General features: G+C 39.9%; 1 long non-coding RNA gene across 1 annotated transcript in view; it reads right to left on the bottom strand.

The window, feature by feature from the left end:
* Positions 1-13,253, bottom strand: part of LOC135230740 (uncharacterized) — a 187,107-nt gene extending 173,854 nt beyond the window's left edge. The window contains exon 1 of the long non-coding RNA XR_010321415.1: positions 13,032-13,253. This is a non-coding gene — a long non-coding RNA (uncharacterized LOC135230740). The remainder of the gene's footprint in view (positions 1-13,031) is intronic.
* Between the last annotated feature and the right edge of the window lie 2,761 nt (positions 13,254-16,014).

Here is a 16,014-nt window from a genome sequence, read left to right as displayed (position 1 = left end):
ATTTATAGTATCTTAACTGACATAACTCAGTGCCAGGAAATTCTGAAGGTGAAGGACTCTAAGAAAGGGACCACACAGGGGACAACTTGCAAATGCGTGTAGGCTTGGCCAGAGAAATCCACTGTATGCCTCCCTGGGTAGCTCAGGGCTAAAAAAAAAAATGCTAAAAAGTGCTTGAAACAGGTCACTTAAAACAAACTCCACCAGTGGCTAACACCCTTCTGCTCATCTCAGTTAAACAAGTATAAAAAGAACAAGAATGTTTCTTCCAAACTGTAAAGCATAGTAAGAAATTATGGAAGAAATTAGTATTCAAAAGGAGTGAGTATGCATTCATGTTTTCTTTTTGTGCCAAAGAATAATTAAAAGAAAACCAAGATAGCAATACAAAGTGAGTCACTATAATGTATACCCAATTTTCAATCATTTGAAAATATATTTTTTCTTAAAAAAGAGGCTTTATTTCACCCACAAAATTATTTATTTCCGGTAATTTTATATAGGAGTAAATGTTTAGTTTTATAAATGTATGCTCTGTGTTAGTCAGTTATTCAATTTTCTTCGTATTAGTGTCAATCTCTAGTTACACTTGAATATATTGGCTCCTTCTCCAGGGTTCTCCATTTAATAAATTGTTCCTCCATGTATCCAGTTGCTCATGCCAGAAACCTGGGAATTATCCTTGATACACCACTTTCTCTCACTAAACTCCTCCCACAATCAATTCAGCATTGAATCCCATAGGTTCTACAACGTATGTCTCAGTTCTATCCGCCTCTTTCTGTTTCCACTACCAAACCCTAGCCGAAGCTACTTAATGTCTTGCCCAAACTATTACAAACATCTCCTCCCTAATACACTGCTAACTGAAAGATTGGAGGTTCTAGTCTACCCAGAGGCACCTCGGAAGAAAGGCCTGGAATTATCTTGCCCTTTCTTTTTGTAGGCTAACAAAAAACTGCTATTATTTTGTTGTTAGGTGTCGAAGCATAGTGACACTATGTACAACAGAATGAAACACTACCTGGTCTTGTGCCATCCTCACAATCATTGCTATGTTTGAGCCCGTTGTTGCAGCCACTTTGTCAATCCATCTGATTCAGGGTTTTCCTCTTTTTTGCTGACCCTCTACTTTACCAAGTATGATGTCCCTCTTCAGGGATCGATCCCTCCTGATAACATGTACAAAGTGAGCAAGACAAAGTCTTGCTATCCTCATTTCTGAAGAACATTCTGACTGCACTTTTTCAAGACAGACTTATTCGTTCTTCTGGTAGACCACGGTATATTTAATATTCTTTGCCAACACCATAATTCAAATGCATAAATTTTTCTTTGGTCTTCCTTATTCATTGCCCAGATTTTGCACGCATACAAGGCAATTGAAAATACCAGGGTTTGGGTCATGTGAACCTTAGTCCTCAAGGTGACATCTTTGCTTTTTAACACTTTAAAGAGGTCTTTTGCAGAAGATTTGTCCAATGCAATATGTCATTTGATTTCTTGACTGCTGCTTTCATGGGCACTGATTGTGAATCCAGGTAAGTGAAATCCTTGACAACTTCAATATTTTCTGTTTATCATGATGCTGCTTATTGGTCCAGTTGTGTGAATTTTTATTTTCTTTATGTCAATGTGTAATCCTATTACTTTAGAAGTCTTATTTAAATGTTTGCTAACCTGACAGGCTACATAGCCTTCATTTTATTCACTCTCAGTCCCTCATTTTATTCACTCTCAGTACGTTTGTATTTTCCTCCTTAGCTCTTATCATAACTTGTAATTTTGCATTCCCTGGAATGATTAAATTTTTAAGATTCATCTACCCCTTTAGACTGTAAGCTCCATGAAGATAGGGGCCACATTTATATTCAGTTTTGCTTATCATAGATACTAGTACATAATGAGTTTGATAAATGAGAATGAATGAATGCATGAACTTGAGTGTAATTTATTAAATCTAGAAAAAGTTGCAGTTTCTTATAGATATGGGAGATTTTTTTTTATTCTAAAAGTTATCCAAACAATCTACATAATGAGAAAATATATATTGTTCTGGTTTCTTTGATTTACAAGCCAGAGGCATTGTTATTGAGTCGCATAAAAACACTAGCATAGTTCTTAGACTTACACTAGAATTTCACTTTCTCTTAAATTCAGTGAATATGAGAGAAAGGAAAGATGGGGCTACAGAATCAACTCCATGGCAAAATTTTCGTTCTTTCTCTTTTTAAGTTATGCTGCAGTTAAGAAACAACTCCCCAAATATCAACACAGCAATAGTTTATTTCTTGCTCATGCATGTGTCCAAAGTATGTGTGCAGGAGATCCTATATTTATTATCCTGTAGTTGTTCAAGGGCTAGGCTGAGAGAGGGTCCATTATGATGCCTGCTTCTACAGTTGCTGCATTAGAGGAGAAGCAAATAGTGCACTGGGCTCAAATACTTCTACTCCTCACTTTTACTCCTATTTACATTGACCAAAGCAAGTTATACGGTCATGCCTAACTTCAAAGAAGGTCTCAAAGGTCTAGTCCTATCATGTGCTCACAAAGGAAAAAGGAGAAGAAACTGATGGTGAACAGTACTGGTGACTACCAATCATTTAGAGGCATTCAGAAGCATAAGTGAAATTATTTCTTCATTTATTCAATAAGCATTTTCTCTGCACTAGGCTGTAAGCTAGTTTGGTAGGGATAAAAACTAAAGTTACCCTATATATGTGTCAGTGAAAGAGATAGCCATTTAAATAACTACTTAAACAGCAAAGCTAGGAATGAATGGTCTACGTAGTGAAGTATCCCAAAAAGACCAACTTAAAGTGACCTTTAGGGGATAGAACACAATTTGAAGGTTTAATCATTTAAAAATAGTAGAGAGTGTTATTAAGGAACTCTAAGGTTTCATTAATCTATATTCATATATTTAATATATTTTTCATTTAGCCAAACACCCTAAAAAGATGTTAGCAACTTAACAGTGATCTTTACTTAGCTTAAGGGTAAATTTCTTACTTAACTCACATCTAAAAGGAGAGAGTACAAAACGTTTTGTGTAACATCCTAGAGTTATTGTTACCTTCATTTTCAGTGTAAATACTAGGAGCTATTATTACATTACAATGCGAGTTCATTACAATGTGAGTTCATCAGCCTATAACTCTTAAATCCTAATACAATGTTCTATCTTATGTACTAAAAAATGCCATTTTATCCATTGTTAACAATAATATTAAAAACATTATATGACATTTAAAACAAAAAAAAATTATCCATGATCCTGTAATTCGACTGCAATGTTATTTTTTCTGTATTCTTTTCTTCACTATGATCCTGCAAGGAAATTCTACCAGGAAAAAGGAGAAGGAGGCTAAGAATATATTTCAGTCTAAAAATTATGGCTAACTTTACATATGCAAAGAAGAGACGTTATCTGTGAACTTTGCGGCTTTCCTGATCAGATGCAGAGTCAAACGGAGTGACAACTCCACGTGTAAGACTGACTGCAGGGAGACTGAGATGTTATTCAGTTAGCAGGTGCCTTTATACTATGTTTTGGGGACTGAATACACCCTGATTTATAAATGGTAGAGAAGATAAATGTCTTGCCAACCTGGCTTGGCTCAGCAAGTGCATTTAGGGTAGGATACATAAAGAGTGTTTTGGGGACTAAAAGGTTGGCATACATTCATTTATATTTAAGAAAAGCAGATTTTAAAGCAAGTCTATACAAACTTTGCTCTAACCTTTTTACTCACCAGAACATTTTAGACTTTAAGGTAAATGCATCCTCAATTACCTCTTTTTCCTCTAGTTTTTCCAATATTAGGTATTTTCACAAATGAGCATATACCACATCCAGTACAAAATGTGATTCTGTTAATCCACATGTTATTAATAAAGGTTACTTTCTTTGATTTTCATATCATACATAGCAGTGCCAGTAGTTTCTTCCTTGGTCAAATTACAAAAGTATATCAGGTTTTGCACCCACACTGTGGGACTGAGCCATCGACTAATAGGTTCTTGTCAAACACACTAGCGAATTGAAGTCAGCCAGACACAGGGTTGGAAGAACAGAAAGGTTTATTCACAGTTTGCAAACTGGCAGGCAGGATCTCGTGACCTAAGGCTGAACCAGGGCAGATTTGCTCCTTTTATAAGGAGTTATGCATGAACAGTGAGGGGAGGATCTTCAGTCTTGTGATGCGTGCACAGTCCACATAATTTTAGTGAATGGGTTTTTGCACAAGGCTCTAAAAATACTGTGCACAGCCCTTAAAAAAAATGGCGACGGCTAGCTACTGTCACCCCAGGAAGGTCATATAGCAGGTAGATCGGAGTCAGTGCGCCTGTGCCTCTGCCCTTTACCAGGAGAAGAGAAGAAACCTGGCGATTCGACTAATCATGATAAGGTGCTGTAAAAGTTGTAACAAAAATGTAGCAAGAGTAGACTTTTCTGAAAACCAACTATTATGGGATGGTTAATAGCGCTTACTCCTTTCATGACTGCCTGCTTCAGGATCCCTTGTTTATACCCCACTCTGGGGTCCACTGTGGTTTTTTTCGGTGGCTTGCTTTTTGTCTGCAGGAAGCAAACCTTAGTTATGTGGGGGTAGAAAAAGCAAGCAAGCAAACACAAAACACACCTTTTACTTATAATGCATGTATAAATAACAGCTCATTCAATAAAATTAGATATTTTGAAAGACAAAGCAGGTATCGTTATGAAGGTAATTTGAACCCTGGACTGGTAGAGGCTGACATCTTGTCTTAAAGTTTAATACCTAGTCTTAGGACATTCGGATTTTGTCATGTAAAATCGTGTGTGGGATTATATTCACAGATACAGAAATATGTTCCGTTCTATCACACCCACGAGCCCCAGAACAGTACACGGAAAACTGGCATGAATAAGAGCCATTTTACAAATGAGAAGCATAGCTAATGTGCTAATTTAGTCATCGTGGTTTTTCTTCAATTTTAAACATTGTTGCTGCACTAAGAAGGTATAATTTGCATTCTAAGAGGATTATTTGATGTGACTATGTAGCTATGTAGGTATATTTTGTTTTAGTCGATATTTTGTTTGCAAATATTTCTATACTTCATTGTTTATAAAATAAATCTAAATTTTAGGAGATTTACACCATAATTCAAAAACTGTTTTATAATTGTTCAAATATGTTTTGGCAACAAGTTTTAAATGTCTTGCCTTAAAATTCCCAGTAACCAAAGTTTCCCTATAGAGTAAAATCAGAATTTTAGCATTAGAAAAAACATTAAATGAGAAATATTTATTTCAAACTTGTCTCATGACAGCTATCTAGCAGTTAAGAGGGAACTTAATATTTAAAAGAACTCTTCAAAATATAAACTTGTAATACCAAAAAAATCACAGAAATCAGTCAGCCTCACAAATTCCAATTCTACTATATTTTACTTTCTGAAATAATGTCAGAATATTTTATGGAAAGGCCTAATATAACTCTATTCTTTTTTTTTTTGTAAGAAAATACATTAATTGGTTCTCAATGAAATTATCAAATTTATGAGAGTCAATTTGTTTGAAATGAACTTAACATTTCTCCATTATTCAATATTCACATAAAAAAGCTAGCAATATACTAAAAAGATCAATAACTTGAAATATTTTAATTTTTGCTAAAAAAGATATAGTATCCAAATTTAGACTACTTCGACATTAATGAAAATTAAGTCTATTCCATATTTCTTAAAAGAAGAAAGCCTTTTAAAAATAGAATACTTAATAGATGTTACATTTATAGCATTAGGCTCTGCCTAGACACTCAAATTAAACTGGAAAGATAAAGCAAATGTCCAAAAATCTTAGGGCAAATAAAACTTGGTCCAAAAATCACACAAAAATGAGAGGAAAAACAAACGCATTTTGGTTGGTGCCATATTGACTGCCTACATTAATCAAATTTATTGGACTAAGGATCCTCTCCCTCTTTCACTCTGCTCACATACAAACCTATTGCCTTCAAGTCATTTCCAACTCGTAGCGATTCTATAACAAGGACAGAGTAAAACTGCCCTACAGGGTTTCCAAGGAACGGCAGGTATATTCCAACTGCTGAACTTTCGGTTAGTAGCGAAGCTCTTAACCTGTGCTCCACTGGGGCTTCTGCTCATATATAAGACTAATAGTTCCAGTGGTGCGGTTTTACCTGCACAGGTTGGAAGCCAAGAGATCTGGTTCTATTTCTGTTTCTTCCACTCACAGATATGTGACTTCAGAGAAAGCACTTAGCTGGGCCTCACAGTTTCCTCTTTTGTAAAAGGAGGCCCTTTAAAGTCCTTTCTAGCTCTGAAGTATTATAGACTTGTGAAATGGTATGATTATGTGTACACATGTGTATATGTGTTTGTCTGTGTGTGTGTGAATTATGAAACAGAATGATTACAGCTGTATGTGTACATAGGTAGGTACGTATATGGCCAATGTTCAGTAATAGTTACCCTAAGGACATTGGCAATATTTAACATTCACTTGAAGTTTAAATAGATACTTCATTTAATTACAATAGCTTTATAATTGTCTTAATAAATTAATCACACTTGGAATAGGGAAGATAATTTTTTCATGTCTTGAATTACATTGACTGAGAGTAACACTGGACCTTAAACAGCAAATATTCAATGTGATAGGAGTTCTCCAAATAGTTCTCCAAATAGGTGTACCCAAGGTACACCTCCAACCAAAACAACTTTTTATATGACGCTTACTAGTGGTAAAAACCAGAGACATTGGTGGTTCAGTGGTAGAACTCTCACCTTCCAGGCAGGAAACCTGGATTCAATTTTTGGCCAGTGCGTCTCATGCGCAGCCACTACCTGTCAGTGAAGGCTTGCGTGTTGCTATGATGCTGAACAAGTTTCAGTGGAGCTTCTAGACTAAGATGGACTAGGAAGAAAGGCTTGGCGAACTACTTCAAAGGCTGATCCCCAACCCATCATGGAGATGGCACAGGAGCAGACAGTGTTTCATTCATTGTACATGAGGCCCCCATGAGTTGGGGGCCAACTCCATGGAGCTAACAAAAAGTAGTAGCAAAAACTACAAGGCAAATGCATTAGATGCAGAACATTTAAATGGTTACTACTCAAGAAGTCTAATTATTTGCACTTTTTAATTATTTTAATTATACTATCTGTGTCACACTCGACGGCACTGGGTTTTGGGTGTCACATTAATTCTTTACACTTTTAGCTTAGTGCCCATTACTCACCTTTTTAGTGCAACAAACGTCTTCATAACACTTAGGCTATATCTCAATACAAACCTTATTGCCTTTCCTGCCATTATCAATAATTTGATAATACAGTCAGCCAGCCATAAAACATTTTGCCATTACACCAAAGTAGTTTTATCTCTCTCAACATGATAATAGCATTAAAATCCTGTATATTTTTTTCTTGATGACTTATGTCAAACAGCTTTTTCAACTTTTTTCCAATGTTCTCTTTTGCTAGCTCTCTTTTCCACCATTCCACCTTCTTCTCTTTCTCCCTATGAAAACTTCGTAAGTGACAATACTTATACTGTTGGTATGTTTATATTTTTTCTGAATAGCTGCCCCTTGTCTATAATTAAAACCAATACCTTCTCACTTAAAAGTAATATGAGAATAAGTGAGAAGCTGTCACTTACCTCTTGAATACCAGGAAATTAAATTTTCTCCTTCATCTGTGCAGCGCACACACACACATTTACATACATATTACACATTTACCTTGTTCTTAACAAATTTGTTATGATGTTATCTTCGTCATGACATAACTGGCTCTTGGTGTGAAATACATTCTCAACCTTACTGAACCACATGTAGAGCAAAAAAACCCTGGCACAACTAAAGAAACTTATCTTTAAGAAACCCATAAATGAATTCTTTAAACAATGGATGCATCTACCCCACTGTTAAAGTTTTAAGCAGTACAAGTCAGTGCTAATATAAATTTCAGTGCTTTATCCCTGGTAACTTCTGATGCTTTCATGTGTATTAAAGTAAAATAATACATCTATACAGAGATTTTAAGTAAGTTTATCAAGCAGAGAACAAAGTAATAAAAATGGGTATACACAGGAAATTATCTGTTTTATTAAATTTATTTAATAATTTTTCATGTATCTTTGAATGACAAATTATAATTTTTCTATTATGGTTAATAATTTAAATAGCATATATCACAACCCTCCTTAGCTTTATTTATAAAATACATCATGACAGTTTCAAAGTAGACATGACAACTGTTGAATCAAAAATTGTGTTATTGAAATTCTCCTTAATGTGCTTTTATATGACAGAGCCTAATAGCTTATGAAATGCTTCTGCCATGAATTAATTATGCCAGGAAAATAAACAACAGTGTGTTCTGTGCCAATATTAAGTGTTGGTCACAGAAGTAATATGGTGCATTGCTGCAAAATATGTAAAAAAAAATATATGTAGATCACTCTAAAAAGCTGATTTAAAATATAAATTTTTCTTTATTCATTGCTAAGTAATTCTATGATGTACAGATTTGAGTTATTTAGCAAATATCAAAAAGGGAGCATGGTATGGAGAAAAAGGTACGAGAGTAAAATCTGGATTTTAGGCTTGGCCCATCACTTTCTAGTTATGTGGCATGGATATATCACTTGTTGTCGTTGATTCTCAATTTCTAATCTTTAAAATATTGAGAATAATGCTTCTGACAGGATAATTTTAAAGTAAAGCACCTGACTCATAGTAGGTGTTTGGTAATTGGAAGTCGTTACTATAATTATGATGACGTATTATACACTATGGTAAGAGAAACAAGATGACAACTGATGGTTCCTGCTCATGAGAGCTCATAGATTTCTGAGCATATTGCCAGAATTCCAAAATATGAAATAGATATATTTGACTATTTTAATGTCATACTTTACAAAAAAAAAAAAACAAAACACTATGCCGTGACTACACACACAGACACACACACACTAACAGAAAAACTGGTTTGTATCAAAAAGTTTATGTTGGATACTTCTTATAAATTGACCACACCACTTTTCATGTACTACTTTGTCTCATTATTTGTTATGTACTAGAATCAAAAATTAGCAATTATTACTATGTCTATCTTACAGCATTGAAAGAGGCTGATTTATATTACCTAAAATTTGAAATTTGATTTACAGTGTCACTTCTAATTTTGAGTTTTCATTGACAATGCACAGTTCAGCATTTTAACACGTATGTGACACGTACTATCTGCAAATCTCCTTTTTGGTTCTGTGCTTCCACAGAATAGAATATAAATTGTTACAGTATAGGGTCAAATTACTAGTTTAATATTAAAATTTCACTTTTTAACCCTAAGACATTAAAAACTCTCCATTGAAGACTGATGTAGCCAAAGTGAAAACTTCAGGGTTCTCTGAAGATTCTAGAATCATCTCCAATGTGTCTTTCCTTAGTGATATGAATTACTTAATGGTACACTGGCTTGGCAAAAACTAAAGGTTTATTCTGTGCCACAGATCTGACCTAACAGTTTCTTCAAAGTCATCTTGAAAATTCTGTAGACTGACTAGACTCACCCAATAAAGAATGGATGATACTCTACAAAACAATTAGCAGAGATAATGAAATGCTCCACATATGGGGTTGGGGTATTGGTGTGGTTGTTAAAATCTTTACACTCAATAAAGAGTATGTATTCTCAAAGTGAAGAATTTTAAATAAAATATAAAATGGTTCATTAAGGAAAAACTGTACTAAGAATCTAATGATGATGTGAAATAATTCAGTGATAATTATCAATAGTTGGTACTCTTTGTGTCCTGTGTTAAGGAGGGTGTGGAATAAAGTTAATCATATAGTACAATGTATGATTCATTCTTTGGGGTCACAGTCATCCAGAAAATAAAATTATAGTACCAATAGGTATCATTTTGATACATCACTTATCTTCAAGATTTCAAATGTTCTAAATAGTGGGCATTTTAAGTCATGATTCAGAGAACGGGCTTTTAGATCAAATAATTACCATGTACTATGAACCGAAAATAAGAGGAAGCTACGAAATACCCCCTGAGAATTAATACCCATATTATTATGTGGTTAATATATTTATTTAGTGGCTTTCAGAAAGAGTAAAACTTCATCATGATATTAACCCATATCCTCATGATTTTTTAAAAATCCAAAGCAAACAAAAATACAAGCACCTGAAAATGCTTTATGATCTATATTTTATAAAGAAAACAGGAAAATTAAAAGCTTTAAAAAGTGGAATGTGACTTTAAGAAAATTTCAATGCCTGCCTAAAGCAGTGCTAAAATTCTGAATAAAATGTGACTTCTTTAATTGGATCAGGTTTGCTTTTCTTTGAGAAGTTGTTTCTAATTCTGAAACTGCATATGTGCAGGCACACGTGATGCAGAATGTAAGGGTTGCCATGGTAAGTACACGTCTTTTCTTGGACAGCCAAGTTAAAAAAAATACATAAAGAATGCTCATCTCATAATATGTCATGGAAATTGACTCTGCTTTCCCTGACATTTTAACATATTAGTATGATGTAATGCAGCAAAGGACAGAAATAGCCCACATTTAAAAACTTAAGCCCATTCAGATGACTTATAAAAGATGGAACAACAACAACAACAAAAAGACAGTAACAACAACAAAAAAATCTCCAAGCCAGGTAACTTTAATTACACATTGAGTCTGGATGCAAGTTCTACCTCCACTTAATTGTGAAATAACTAGACCTCATGACATTTCACAGGCCTAGCCAACTCTCCAGGAGTCCAAACACAGGCATCAGGACATGGCTAAACATCATTTTCAACATAGCTTTTAGTCTCAAGACTTCTATTTTTAAGGAAAAATAAAAATCGTTCTTACACCCCTAGTTTCTTATTCTCTCCCGAGTGAGATCAATGGTTTCCAACTGGTAGTGACTATGTTCTGCTCTGCTGTCTTTTGCAAAAACATCTCATGGTGGATCCTGTAGAGTCCGAGGAAGTCAGCTTAAGGACACCTGGATGGAGGCGTGACACTTGGACTGGGGAGGTGTCAGAATTCTGTCGCGAATCACAGCAGGTTCTGAGGCTCTGGAGAACCCACGTGTTCAGGGATTGCAGAACTTTTCTACCGCCTATCCCAAAGGAAACCCCTCATTTTAAGTAGGGGGGTGGCCGGGACTGGGCTTGGGTGGAGGCGGGAGAGATTGGTGGCTTTGAAAGAGAAATAGCAGATTTCAAGTCCTTTACAGGTGCTTTACCTTTACCTGTGCTTTTCTTCCCTCTATTCTCTCCTCCAGTCAACTTTATTATTTATTCCTCTTACAGGAGGAGGACTTGAGCAACCTGGAGGCTGAGGATCTCATAGGCTCAGCCTGGAACAAAGAAAATCGAGTTCCTAATACTGTATCTCTCGGGTTGGAGGGATCACGTGTCCTGCTTTCGCTGGAATGCACTCTTCTCGCCCACGCTATAAAATCTCTATTGTGCTTAGAAATTTTGCCCAGGTTAAAATATGCTCACAAACAAATTGCTTTTCATCCATCAAGAGAGCTACATCTCAGCGTACACAGGTACACATATTTACGTGCTGACCCAGTTACCACTGCAGGTAAATTGGTTGTGTTCAAAGGGTGCTGGGAAAGTAACGGAAAAGAGCAGGTGGAGGATCCCTGTATCTCACCGGTCCCTTCCCCCCCTTTCTGAATCCTTTTGAAGGAGAACTTTGAAATGAACGTGGGAGTCGCAGATGGTTCCTTTCTGAAACCCATTCCCTGGAGTTGTGAAAGTGACCCCTTCCCTTCTCCGCCTTGCGCTGCGCCCTCTCGCCAGCCTGCTCGCTTTGTGAATTGGTGGGGAGGAAAACAGCGAGGGAGGAGATAGGAGAGGGCGGAGGCGGGTCCTTTATTCGGCCCTGATGGCCAAGAAGTAGTGTAATGAAGCAATTTTGTAGACATTTCCGTTATTATGAAGTCACACTGTTTGAAAAGGCATTCTATACAGCTCCCACCCCCATCCTACTTCTTGACTCTACAAACATAAAGACTAGAAACCTCCGCTAGCCAATCTAATTGTCGATAAGCCAGGGTGCCATGATTACCGTAATGTTAAATGTGCCTCCCTCCTTCTTTCCACGTAGGACCGGAAAGACGTCCTGCATGCTTAACAACTCCGAGGTGAGGATGCACGATGCTGAAGGGGGCCCAGCGCTGCTACGGGGAATAGAGCAGGTTCACCAGCTTCGCGGTGCAACACAAAGGAGATGTGTAGGCATGAGTTCTCTGGAGAGGGGGAGGGAGGCATCGTTCTCCTGACTTCCAGAGAAAGCTTTCGCTCCACCGTTCCCCCACTTCTTTCCGTCCACCAGTCTTTCGGGCTCCACCGTCCCCCCTTTCCGAAACCCCACCCTTTCTCTTTGGTCCCCAATAACATAAAAATCTTCTAATTGTGTTTTTCAAACAAATAGACACGAAGGCAGTAATACAACATCTTCCAAGATAAAAAGACAAGTGCGACCAGCCACAAGTGTGTGTGTGTGTGTGTGTGTGTGTGTAGAGCGATCGAACAAGCGCTTGATCCCTGAGACACGGCCGGGGGTCGGGGGGGGGGGGGAAGCTACCTGGAGATACCCAAGATAATAAAGAGAAGCAAAGCCTAACCTCAGCTCGACAAACGGTCCAGCACCAGCGTTCAACACTCGTTCTTTACCTTTCGCTTTCTCAGTATGTAACCCTTTAAAGTCTCCTGGCAACCCAGGCCACTCGGTGCTCCCATGCACCCACCCGGCTAGCACCCATTCCAAATGCCCCGAAACCTACCACATCACCGCCACCGCTGCCGGCAACCGCACGAGCAGCTGAAGCGAGCGCGGGAGGTTTTCGCTCTCCCACCCCCGCCCCCGGCCGGCCGCTAGGGTCCCACACCTCACGCGCCCACGGTTGCCGCTGCTGGAGGTGGCAAGGCACCCGCAGCCCCCTCGGCCACCAAGCAAGAGTGTTCTACTCACATCGCAGGCGGGAGAAACTGCCCATGAGGTTCCCGCGAGCGTCACTGGTGCAGCTGTCAAGGGGTTATTCCTTAAAGTGTTCCGGGGTCCGCAGTGGAGAAGGTGCGAGGGTCCTCGGAGGAGGAAGAGAGCGGCGGAGGAGGAGCTGGAGGAAGAGGAGGAGAAAGGGGATTCCAGGCAGGAGCCACGTTAGACCATGATGACAGTGCCCTTCAGGTAGACGGCTGGAGAGCTTCCCGCGGGAAGCAGCCGAGGGGAAGCCCGATGCGCGGGTAGGGGAGGCAAGAGCGCGTCCACTCCCCAGCCTCCGCCAGCCCTGCGCGCCGCGCTAGCGACCGCAGCGGTAGCGGCGGCTGCGGCGGCCGCGGCGGCGGCGGTGGCGGAGGCGCAGCTCCCTCCCCACCCCCAGAAGGCTCCACAGACAATAAATCCTGGGCGGAGAAGAGACGAAATGGAAAAGGGAATCTTGCACCCAACTCCGTAACCCCCTTTGTCGGCTGCGGCACCTCTACCGGACAAGGATCCCCGGGGGCCGGGACGCAGCGGGCAGCTCAGAGGGTTCGTGCACTCTCGCCGCTGCAGGCGGCGGCGGTGGCCGGAGTGGGAGTCTGCAGGTACCGCCGGTCACAACCTGCTGTCCGGGGCTGGGTGCCCGTGGCTTTACGCCCGGAGTTCGCCCAGAGAGGGAGCCTCCTCGGTGCAGAGGCTAGGCGCACAGGTGCCGGGATTGGCAGGCGAGGAGGCGCCGCTTGTGGCTCTCCGCTGTGTCTCCCCGCCCCCTCTTCTTTCCCACCCCCTTTTCCGACGACACCAGCTGCAGCTGCTTCAAAGTGTAAAAAATGTCAAGGAGATTTTCCGACAACAAAAGGGGGGTCCACGGCCACAACCCTCAGGCCGTTTTTGCGATTTTGGCCTATCCCTCTGACCTCTACTCTTGCTCCCCTAAATTGTGACAAGAAAATCCCAATCCGGCCGAGAATTGAAATGCTCGCCTTCTCCTGGCTCCGACACAGGCTGTTTCTTGAGAGTGGAACGCCAGGCCGAGCTCTCTGGGCTCCTCGTGTCGCCCGCGGTGCGCGAGGCAGGTGGCAAGAGGCACGGCGCCCGGCCGCGCTCGGCCGCCGGCTCCTCCAGCTCCCGGACGGGCCGGGGACGCTGGGACAGCGCAGAGTCCTGCAGCGCAGGCGACTCGCCGGCAGAAGCGGCTCCGGGCTTCTACGCCTCCCTGCGCGCCCCTGCACCGGCACCAGTTTGGTGACGCTGCGCTCGTGGCTCCTCAGGCTGCTGCTTCTGCTTTCTCAGCAAAGAGGCGGCCAGGAGCGCCTCCTCGGGGTTTCCTCCCCCGCCCGCCTTTCCTGCTGCAGGTTGTTGGCTACCAAGGAGAAAAGTCAGTGGTTGCAGGTCGGGTCGCTTCCCGTCAGACGTGGCAGCGACCCATATGCCTGCTCTAGGTCCCCTTCTCCTCATTCTGAGGCGGGGTTGCTACCCTGGCTTTGTGCAAGAAAAGAAGGGATTTCTCAACTTTCCTTCATCCACCGCCCCTCCTCCAGCCAGCAACACGCTCTGTCTCACACTCACACACACTCGTTTTTATCTCACATAAAGACACACAGAGACACTTCCTTCTCGTACACTTCTCTTTTAAACTCTCATAAGCAGCAGATTAAAAAAAAAATACATTGATGAAGCTAGAATTGTGAAATTAGTACAATATTTAGACGGTTCCTTTATTTTTTAAACACATCAGATGAATACTTATTTTTAAAATGTATTTATGATTTACGAATTATCCTGAAACCTTTTTTTTTTTTTTTGGTGGGGGAATGGTATAGGCTATACGGTTTTTGTTTCTTCATTAAGGAAAGGAATTTTCCCTTTTAGTTCTCTAAATTGCCAAAAGAGTCAGACCGTGGCCTTCAATTGCCACTCCTCAGTGGATTTAAGGTAACGGTTTACTGAAACAAGAATTTTTTTTTAATTGCTATTGTTCTTAGACTTGAAATGCTAACAGCTTCAAGGTCAAAAATCATCTTTTCGGGCTGCTAGGGATGGTCTAGGCAAATCTGCTGCAAAAGACCTATTTAAAGAGTTGGAAAACCAAGATGTCACTAAGGATGTCACTTTGAGGACTAAGGTGCGCCTGACCTAAGCCATCATATTTTCAATCACCTTCTATGCATACGAAAGCTGGACAATGAATAAAGAAGGCCAAAGAAGAAATGACCCATTTGAATTATGAATTTGGTGAAGAATATTGAATATACCATGGACTGTCAGAAGAACAAACAAATCTGTCTTGGAGGAAGCACAGCCAGAAAGCTCCTTGGAAGCAAGGATAGTGAAACTTCTCATGTCATCATGCTTGGTAAGGTGGAAGGTCAGCAAAAAACAAACAAAAAAGGCCCTCGCCAAGATGGACTGACACAGTGGCTGCAACAATGGGCTCAAACGTAGCAAATATTGTGAGGATGGTGTAGGACCAGACAGTGTTTGTTCTGTTGTACTTAGGGTTGCTGAATTGGAACTGACTTGATAGGACCTAACAACAACAGGGATGGTCTACGAAGAGACTTTGAGACTGGCACCTAATCTGCAGAGTACCAAGGAGGAAGGTTCTTTCTCACTTTATCTGGGCCATGAAGATGGGCTGTTTTTTCGAGATAACTCCCCAGTATTTCATACAATTTACATATAGACAGGGAAAGGAGTGAGAGCATGTTTTCATAAGTCACATCATTTTTAAAAAGTGTTATGAAACTCATCACAGAGAAAGGGTTCTGAAATGGCAGGGAGATTAGAAAAATTTAAAAAAAAAATGTTAAAAGGACAAAATTTGTAATTGACCTCAGCTGACCTCTATTTTTTCACTCTTAGGTTTTTTTTTTTTTTAATTAATTGTGCGTTAGGTGAAACTTTACAGAGCAAATTAGCTTCTCATTAAACAGTTAATACACAAACTGTTATGTAAAATTGGTTGCTAGCC

Source organism: Loxodonta africana, chromosome 3 (assembly GCF_030014295.1).
Source record: "Loxodonta africana isolate mLoxAfr1 chromosome 3, mLoxAfr1.hap2, whole genome shotgun sequence".
NCBI classification, from domain to species: Eukaryota; Metazoa; Chordata; class Mammalia; order Proboscidea; family Elephantidae; genus Loxodonta; species Loxodonta africana.
The sequence above is the reverse complement of the archived record's forward strand: the minus strand, read 5'-3'. Positions and strand labels throughout refer to the sequence as shown.